Source organism: Benincasa hispida, chromosome 10 (assembly GCF_027475165.1).
Source record: "Benincasa hispida cultivar pf3 chromosome 10, pf3_genome.v1.1, whole genome shotgun sequence".
NCBI lineage: Eukaryota > Viridiplantae > Streptophyta > Magnoliopsida > Cucurbitales > Cucurbitaceae > Benincasa > Benincasa hispida.
The window spans coordinates 27,783,609-27,793,732 of NC_143487.1; positions in this window are offsets into that span (position 1 = coordinate 27,783,609).

The window sequence follows — 10,124 nt, forward strand, 5'->3', positions numbered from 1 at the left end:
ATTTACTTGGTTACCACAAAGTTTTCATAAATATTACTAACGCAACTATTTTCACAAGTTCCTGTGTTCGACCCTAGACTTACTAGGAAACTCAGAGGAATTTACACTTGAATTTTGCTAGGGAAACTTGAGTGCACAACGCAAATCCATCAACGCATATCATCCATATTTCCACCACATAATTTCGAGCATCAAGTTTTTGGCGTGGTTGCTGGGGACTTCGGCAAAATAGTTTGTTAATGGTAATTTTTGTGATTTCTTTGCAGAACTCTCAATCTCTGGCGAACTACAACCCGGAGATTGAGAGAACGTTTCAAAGGAGACTAAGAGACCACCAACAGCAACCACAGTCGGACAAAGAAGAGATGGCTGAGCATCCTAGAAATGGAGCACCAAACATCAACAATGTCATGGTAAATTGGATTCTGTTGGCAAACGATCATAATAGGCCCATTAGAGACTATGCATCGCCAAACTTCTATGATTTCTCTCCGGGAATCATGAGGCCTGCCCTCGATGGAAGTAGATTTGAAATGAAACCGGTGATGCCATAGATGATCCAGGTTGCAGGTCAATTTGAAGGAAGGCAAGGCGAGGATCTGCACGCTCACCTCCAAAGTTTTATTGAAATCTGTAATACTTTTGTGTTCTCGAACATATCTGCTGAAGAAGTTCGACTAACATTGTTCCCATTTTCACTCTGTGATCAGCCTAGGAAATGAGCATATTCACTCGAACCAGGAGAGATCACTTCTTGGGATCAGGTGGTGGAGAAATTCATGAAGAAGTATTTTCCACCTACCGAGAACGCAAGACGAAGGAAGCTTATTACTAATTTTGAACAAGACATGGATGAATTGCTCAGTGATGCTTGGACGAGGTTTAAAAGGTTGGTCTGGGATTGTCAGCATATTGGGTTACCAGACTGCCTTCAAATGGAAATTTTCTATCATGGTCTGTATAATGCTTCGCAGACCGCTGCCAATGTGGTAGCTGCTGGTGGTCTGCTTGACAAAACATATGATGAGGCGTAGAATATCCTAGACCGTATCTCCAAGAACCATTAAGACTGGAGGGAGAGTGACTAGAGATTGAGACTTAAAGATTCTGACGCAAATAATTGTGTCATTGTTTCATTACAAAACCAAATGACCGTAATGATGAATTTGATTCAAGGAATGTCGATCAGCAGCCCAACACCGCAAGGTGGGCAAATCAACTCAATAAGTCAAAACACCGCAAGGTGCGCGACTTGCGGTGATGGGCATGCGATGGAAGATTGTCTGCAAAATCCACAGTCTGTATATTTTGTAAAGAATAATCCTTTTTCAAACACTTACAACCCCAGGTGGAGAAACCACCCTAATTTTTCCTGGAAGAATCAACAACAAAATTTTCAACCTATGGCGTAAAAAGAAGGGCCACCAGGATTCATCCAACGTAACAACGGTCAACAAAGCAACCAAGCAAGTAGCTCACAACAACCAACACATTCTTCTTCTCTAGAGAGCCTATTGAAGCAATATATAGAGAAAAATGAGACAGTGCTTCAAAGTCAGGCTACAGCCATCTGCAACCTCGAATTACAAATGGGCCAGATTGCGAATGAGCTAAAGAGTCGACCGAAAGGGGCGTTGCCAAGTTCAACCGAGCTTCCACGCAACCTAGGGGGATCAGGTAAGGAACAATGTCAGGTTGTGACATTGTGCAGTGGAAAGATTGTGGAAGGAGAAAAGAAGCAGCATAATAGATCAACTTCCACCATAACTGAGCCTGAGATTGTAGTAACGCAAGAGGACGAAAGAAAAAATGAAGCAGTAGAACCTGAGGTTGCGTCAACCTCAAAGTCTAATGAAACGGGAACCGTGAAAGTTCAGTTACCACCCTTCCCATGGAGACTAAGGAAGAAGAAAAACGAAGAGGTACAGTACCAACGCTTCCTGTCTATTTTAAAACAATTACATGTTAACATTCCTTTCAGTGAAGCGATTGAGGAAATGCCTGTCTATGCCATGTTTCTGAAGGACATGGTAACTAAGAAGAGAGGCGTTGTAAAATTTTCCACGGTGGCATTAACTCAAAGTTCCAAATCCATAATCCCACTGAAGATGAGTGATCCTGGGAGCTTCACTATTCCTTGCTCCATAGGAGGACTCTATATTGGGCAGGCCTTGTGTGGCTTGAGGGCCAGCATAAATTTGATGCCGCTGTCATTTTTTAGACAATTAAATGTGGGGCAACTTATGCCCACATCAGTGACTCTCCAATTGGCTGACAGATCCCTGGTTCATCCAGAAGGTAAGGTAAAGGATGTGCTGATCACGATTGATAAATTTATTTTGCCAGCTGACTTCATCATCCTAGATTATGAGGCCGACAAAGATGTGCCCATCATTTTGGGGTGACCTTTCCTATCAACAGGTCATACTCAAATTGATGTGCATAAGGGAGAAATCACTTTGAGTATAAACGAACAGAAGCTCAAATTTAATATAATTCATGTCATGAAATTTCCGGATGAAGAAGAGCTGCAAGATTCCGATGATGACCTGAATTTGATTGAAGAAGAAAAGTCTGATAAAGAGTGTGAAGAAGAGGATGCCAACGCATCCATAGCTGCCTGCAATGCGATCGTAGCAAAAACAAACAAAGAAGAAGAAATGATCGCAACGTAAGAAGAAGAGTCAAAAGAAGATAGAAAAACAACGCAACCTTCCCTCATGGAACCAGCAACACTCGAACTAAAAACCCTACCAACCCATTTGAAGTATGCATTTTTTGGGCAGAATGAGAAGCTGCTAGTGATAATTTCCTCTACGCTCAACGAAGACCAAGAGAATGCATTAATGAGCATTCTCAAGAAATATGTGCGAGCAATTAGCTGGACGCTCGCTGACATTAGAGGAATTAGCCCCGCGTACTACATGCACCACATTCGTCTTGAGGATGACCACAAAGCAACAATTGAAAATCAACGCAGACTTAATCCTGCGATGAAGGAAGGAGTAAAAAAAGGAGAATATCAAGTGGCTGGATGCAGGCATTATCTATCCAATTGCAGATAGCACTTGGGTCAGCCCCGTGCAATGTGTGCGAAGAAAGGCGGAATAACGGTCGTCCCAAATGAGAATAATGGATGGCGCATATGCATGAACTATCGCAAGTTGAATGCGGCCACAAAGAAAGATCACTTCCCTCTGCCATTCATTGATCAAATGCTAGACAGATTAGCAGGGAACGATTTTTATTGCTTCTTGGATGGGTATGCCAGATATAATCAAATCATGATAGCTCCTGAAGATCAAGACAAGACCACATTCACCTACCTATATGGGACATTTCTTTTCGTCACATGCCGTTTGGCCTCTACAATGCGCCGAGCACGTTCCAAAGGTGCATGAAGGCGATCTTTTCAGATTTTCTCGAGGATTCAGTGGAAATATTTATGGACGACTTCTCGGTTTATGGGAACACGTATGAAGTCTGCTTAGCCAATTTAGAGAAAATTCTGAAGAGATGTGAAAAGACGAATTTGGTGCTCAATTGGGAAAAATGTCACTTCATGGTGAAAGAGGGTATAGCGTTGGGACACAAAGTCTCCCGGGAAGGGTTGGAGGTGGACAAAGCAAAGATTGAAGCAATTGAAAAACTCCTACCACCAATCAGCGTGAAGGCTGTGCGAAGCTTCTTGAGGCATGCTGGATTCTATAGACGATTCATCAAGGACTTTTCTAAGATTGCACGACCACTGAGTGTGTTGTTAGAGGCAGACAGAAAGTTTGAGTTTGACAACAATTGCCTCAACGCATTCAGAATTTTAAAAGATACGAAGATTACCGCACCCGTACTAATTGCGCCCGATTGGACAATGCCATTCGAAATCATGTGCAATGCAAGCCGGGTATGCGATGGGAGCCGTATTAGCGCAAAAGAAGAAAACTATTTTGCACCCCATCGCATATGCGAGTAAAACTCTAAACCCTTCTCAAATAAATTATACCACCACTGAGAATGAACTCCTGGCTGTGATCCTTGCATTGGAGAAATTCTGGGCATATCTATTGGGAACCAAGGTACTCATTCACATTGATCACTCGACAATAAAATATTTGATGACAAAAAAGGACGCAAAGCCGAGATTTATCAGATGGTTTCTCCTTCTTCAAGAATTTGATATCGAAATAATTGATCGGAAGGGGACAGAGAATCAAGTTGCGGATCACTTGTCCAGATTGGAAAATCCTGAGGTTGACCACAATGAATATGAGGTGAGTGTCGTGTTCTCGGATGAGCAACTGTTCCACATAGAAGAATTGCCCTGGTATGCAGACATTGTTAATTATTTGGTTTGTGAACAATTTCCTGAAGATAACACCTACCATCAATAGAAGAAGCTCAAGCATGAATGCAAACACTATTATTAGGATAAGCTGAATCTGTATAAAAGAGGTGCAGACAAAATCATTCGATTATGCATACCAAATGCTGCTCAACAACGCATATTGTCACAATGCCACGATTCGCCATATGAAGGGCACTTTGGAGGGCAATGCACCGCAGCCAAAGTTTTGCAAAGTGGATTCTTTTGGCCTTCATTGTTTAAGGATGCTGCCAACTACACAATGAAATGTGATCGGTGTCAATGCACCGACAACATTTCATGGAAGAACGTAATGCCAATGAACACTATCTTGGAGCTGGAAGTATTCGACGTATGGGGGATTGATTTCATGGGGCCATTCCCTCCTTCGCATGGCAAGCACTATTTCTTATTTGCCGTCAATTATGTCTCCAAGTGGGTAGAGGCAATAGCATGCGCCGCAAGTGATGCGGCGGTAGTCTCCTAGTTTCTCAAGAGAAATATTTTCACTCGTTTTGGCATTCCCTATGCCATCATAAGTGATGAAGGATCACACTTTGTCAATCACAATATTAAGGAGCTGCTGTGCAAGTACAATATCCTTCACAAAGTGGCCACCGCATACCATCCCCAAACGAATGGTCAGGCTGAGGTGTTCAATCGAGAAAATAAGTTGATACTTGAGAAAGTGGTAAAACCTTCGCGAAAAGATTGGGCACTGAAGTTTGATGATGCGTTGTGGGCATACCGAACCACATTTAAAACACCAATAGATATGTCCCCCTATGCGTTAGTATTTGGCAAGGCGTGTCATTTGCCTTTGGAGTTGGAGTATAAATCATTGTGGGCAGTCAAGAAACTGAATTTTGATTTGAAGAAAGCAGGGGAAATGTGAAAACTGCAGTTGGTCGATCTAGAAGAATGGAGGGTCAACGCATATGAGAATGCGAAAATTTATATAGAGCGCACCAAGCGCTGACATGATAAACGCATATGCGCTAGAAACCTCCAAGTAGGGTAGAAGGTCTTACTCTTCAATTCAAGATTGTGGCTCTTCCCAGGAAAACTAAAATCGCGCTAATCCGGTCCATTCATCATCAAAGAAATATTTCCACATGGTGCGGTGGAACTAATCACCGAGGATGGCAGTCGAACATTTAAAGTTAATGGACAACGGATAAAGGCATATTGTGGAGGAGATTTCCAGCCAGAAACGGTCTCCGTAAAGTTGAAAAATCTGGACCACCCTCTTACATGACTTTTGAACTCTCTTCCTTTCGTCACTTTACTTTTATTCAAGCTATTTGCATCTTACTCATTCTTATAACTTCTTTCTCTAAAAAAAAAAAAAAAAAACTTGTGTTTTGTTAAAATCATTTGACCTTCTCTTTGTCTGTTTCCAAGGATTAAGGCACAGGATTGTGAAGAAGCACATGATCTCATTCCATCACCGCAATCCACAAAAGCAAAGATCGCCGCAAGGATGGATGCATCAATACACAATGCGGGTGACAGCGCAAAAATTTGGGGGTGTACTCTTCCTTATCTTTATTTCAAATTTTGCTCCATCACATTGCATTTTACTTTTCAAAGTTTTATCATCGCATCCTCCTTGATTACCACAAATATTTAACAAGTAGATAACTTTAGTAGTTTACCGCATTCAGTGTCTTTGCCAAGTATGATTTCAATGATGAAAAATATGCTTCTATCTCTTTCGTATATATCGGAGTCAACTTAATCTTAGGACAATCACCTTACGAAATGTTTCTACAAGTTAAGGGTTTGCGAGCTTTCTTTCAAACTCTCTTTACAATGCATTCTATGACCATCACATGACTTATTTTAATTTCTTTTAGCAATGAGGACATTGCCTGGGGTATTTCTCTCCAACCTTGTTTCTATTTCAAAAAATAAAAAATAAAAAAATAACTCCACTGTCAACGCAATGGGAAACCCATGTTGATAAGAGTTAAGTTGTGAAAGGCACTTACCCGTAGTTGGATGTCCGCATGACACACGTGGAGGCAAGCCAAAACGAAAGTAATTCACAAGGATCAACGCATAAATCAATGACCGCAACTCCAATGCCAATCGATTATGAGTTTAGTCTGAGAAATTGTGCATTGCTCATAGTTGGATGTTCGCATGACGCCCGTAGGGGAAAGCCAAAACGAAGGCAAGGCACTCGGATTAGTGCAAGGTCAGAAAAAAATAGCAATGAAGAAAATTTTTGTGCAAGGATAAATCATTTCACACTCGGGTGGAAAATTTTCTTTTTGAAATAAATCATGCGATGTTCCGAAATTTAGTAAAGTTCTTTTGAAAGTTAAGCTTACAATCCCTAAGTCTTAGAAATATTTTAGGAAGAGACTTTAATAAGACTTAAGAAAATTCTGGCATATAGGATTTGAACGAAGTATCCTTGAGAAATCTAGGAAAAGAACTTTGCGGTTGACTTGCTAAAGGAATCTTTAGCTTATGCTCGAGGACAAACATTGTTAAAATTTGGGGGTGTGATAACGGGCAGAAATGCACATTATCATAGTGCTAAGATCTTAAACAATGTTAGATTGCATTGATAAAATATGTTAAATTGCATCCATTAAGCATAAAATTTTATAATATTGCAGTCGCATGCATCCAATGCATTAGAACAGTTGATCTTTATATTTTCATGCAGAATATGCGTTAACGCAATGCAAAGATGGCAATCATAGGAATTCAATGGTCGAGCGCAACTTCACCACAAGACTTTGCATTGATCGTGCTCGCAAACATTCGCCCAAGAAGAATCGCCGCAACTTGGTTAGTGCAACATGGTGGGCACATCCGGGTAAAAGGATAATTAAGAGTGATGGGACAAAAAGCTGATGACAGTCGAATCCAAATTAAGTTGATAGCCGATAACAGTCACGAAGTACATTCAGCTTTATCGGTGACAATTATCTGGCACATCAATCAGGAATTAAAGTTGTCCCATCTGTACGGCCAAGAGAGAGAAGCCACCTTTCACCATGGATGCTCTATAAATATCAAGTGCATTCTTCAGAAAAAGGGTTAAGCAGTCGATTAATTCACCACTTTACAAGTTCACGCCTCTGTCCATAGTTTCTTTTCCATTTTAAGGCGGACGTGAGGAAGAAAGCTATGCCGGTAGATCATTCCAATAAAGTTGGGAAAGTGCTAGAAGCTCCCAGACAGAGAGAGGGCCGACGATTTCGGAAGCAGGAACATTTGTAGATCAGAATAGAGATGTAGTGTAAAAAGCCTCGGTCAGCAAGGATTTGCTACTAGGCTCTCTACCTTTCTTTCCATTGTCATTTTGTACTCAACTCATTTATAAGAATGGAATTTCTTTCTCTATATCTGTTTACTCTATGTTATTCATGCATGAGTAGCTAAATTATTTGAATGGGATGAGAAGCAGTTAGCTAGCATAACGAGGGAATCTTCATTCTTTGCGATTGTCTTATGTATGTTTCATTCGTCTATTAGAGATACTCGAGAGAGTATTCTAAGGATAGGATCTAGACTTGGAAAGGTCAGGTCAGAATCTAGGTTGGGAAGAACCAGATTAGAATGCATAAACAGAAGATAGACGCTTAGGAATGAGCACTATTTGTTATCAATGCATCGCATGCATCTTAGTGATAAGATATGATTGTATGCGGTCACCTTGCTTTCATGCATTTTGCATCAATGCATAGGACAAGCGTAGAGACTTAGGGATAAGCTCTATGGACACTTTGCATTCAACACATGCGTCCTAGACTTAGGAGCATCACATTTACATTGGAAAATGACTTGTTGTGCATGGTTCTAACTTGATCGCATAGTCTGACGCATTCCCGAGTAACGCTAGTTATAGATCTTCTCAACCCGTTCATCGTATACTTATTGCATCTATCAACGCAACTTTCTTTCTCAAATCCGCCGCCTTTATTTATTTATTTTTCATCAACGCAACAACACACCCAAAACTCTTTTTTTTACTTGGTTACCACAAAGTTTTAATAAATATTACCAACGCAACTATTTTCACAAGTCTCTGTGTTCGACCCTAGACTTACCAAGAAACTCAGAGGAATTTACACTTGAATTTCGCTGGGGAAACTTGAGTGCACAATGCAAATCCATGAACACATATCATCCATATTTCCACCACATAATTTCGAGCATCAGTTACCAACGCTCAATAATTCGGCCATAATACCCAGGTAGGAGGTGTTCTGTAAACCGTCAACTTAAGTACCCCCAGCCTTAGACAAGATTATATACCGGTTGAGTTTGTAACCTGGGTTTTATAAGTTTTAACTATTAAAATAGTTGGTCAACCTATGTGAGCATGCAATTGTTGTTCATAGTTTTTAAACATCTAACCCAATTTTATAACAATTTATAAAACTTTAGACATGCTAAACATCCATAACATACATAAAGGCATTCAATATTTAATATAACACTTATATTAAATAGAAGAAACCCTAACATACATACTATATATTATAACAGATTATAACATACTTTCAATGCATGTAACATGCTTCCTATGGTGGGATTTTAAATTTAAATAGCATACTATATGCACATACAAGATTTACTTAATTATAACATACATCAAATGCATAAATAATTAAACACAGACTAATATGGTTTTAGTTTTGGCATAAACAAGCAACCAAAAACCTAACTATTACAAACAGCTTGAAAACCATCTTTGAATCGCTCGAACCGCTCCAAACCGAACCCAAGCATCTTAAACTAGACTGGATAAGTCTGTATCGGACCAACAAAGTCTGAACCGGACAAATGCGTGAGAAGAAAGCTTGAGACTTCTTCATCTCTTTTCTCCATTCTGAGTGACGACCGGAGCCTTCGATCGAAGCTAGATCTCGAGAGAGTCAGCTCCACCACCCATCTATGGCACCACTGGCAGCCTTAACACACATCTGCTGGAAGCAAGACATTGCTTCCAGCTAGTCATTTCATTTTCTTTTCTTTTCTTACATTATAATACAATTTTGGGATTAAGGAATTAATACATTATGTGTTTCTTTCGATTCCATCTCCATCTTTCTTAGCTTAGCATCCTTAACTTTCATTGCACCACTTAGTGAGATTGCTAGAGTATTGCATACTGAGTCATGTGGATTAGAGATATGAAGCATGTAGTAAACCGCCGAGAGGTGTGCGTTGCTTGAGTGTGTGAGAAAACCTTATTTGCTTGGTGTGAAGCTATAACTATGCTTATCTATAGGCGAGCGCAATGCTTGTCCATGAGTAAAGTCAGCAACAACTAACTGCTCGGAAGGGTAAGTGGTTGGTCACATTAAGCAATGAAAGCTATTGTTCACTAGAGATAGGAATAATCTTGCGTCAGCCAAGTTTATGTGGTTACCTTGTCTTATGTATGCGTCCATCACACCATTAAAGCTACTCGAGAGAGAGTCTAAAAAAAGAACCTAAGACTCGAGAGAAGACATCCCACTCTTAAGGGTTGCGATGAAGACATCCTCACATTTTATCTATTTTTCCATCCATTTACTTCACGTCAACAGTTGCCGTGTCTCTACCTCTCATTCATACTTCTCATTGCGTTGTCTGTTAGTTAGGAGTAGGAGTAGTGTTAGCATAAAAACCCCTTCATCATTTTTTTATTCAACCGCCGCATATACATTATGTCACATCCCACCCCAGACCACCCTCTTAGCCTAGAGAAGGGCGTAACTGCAGTAGTTATCAACCCTTTGGCTGACACTTA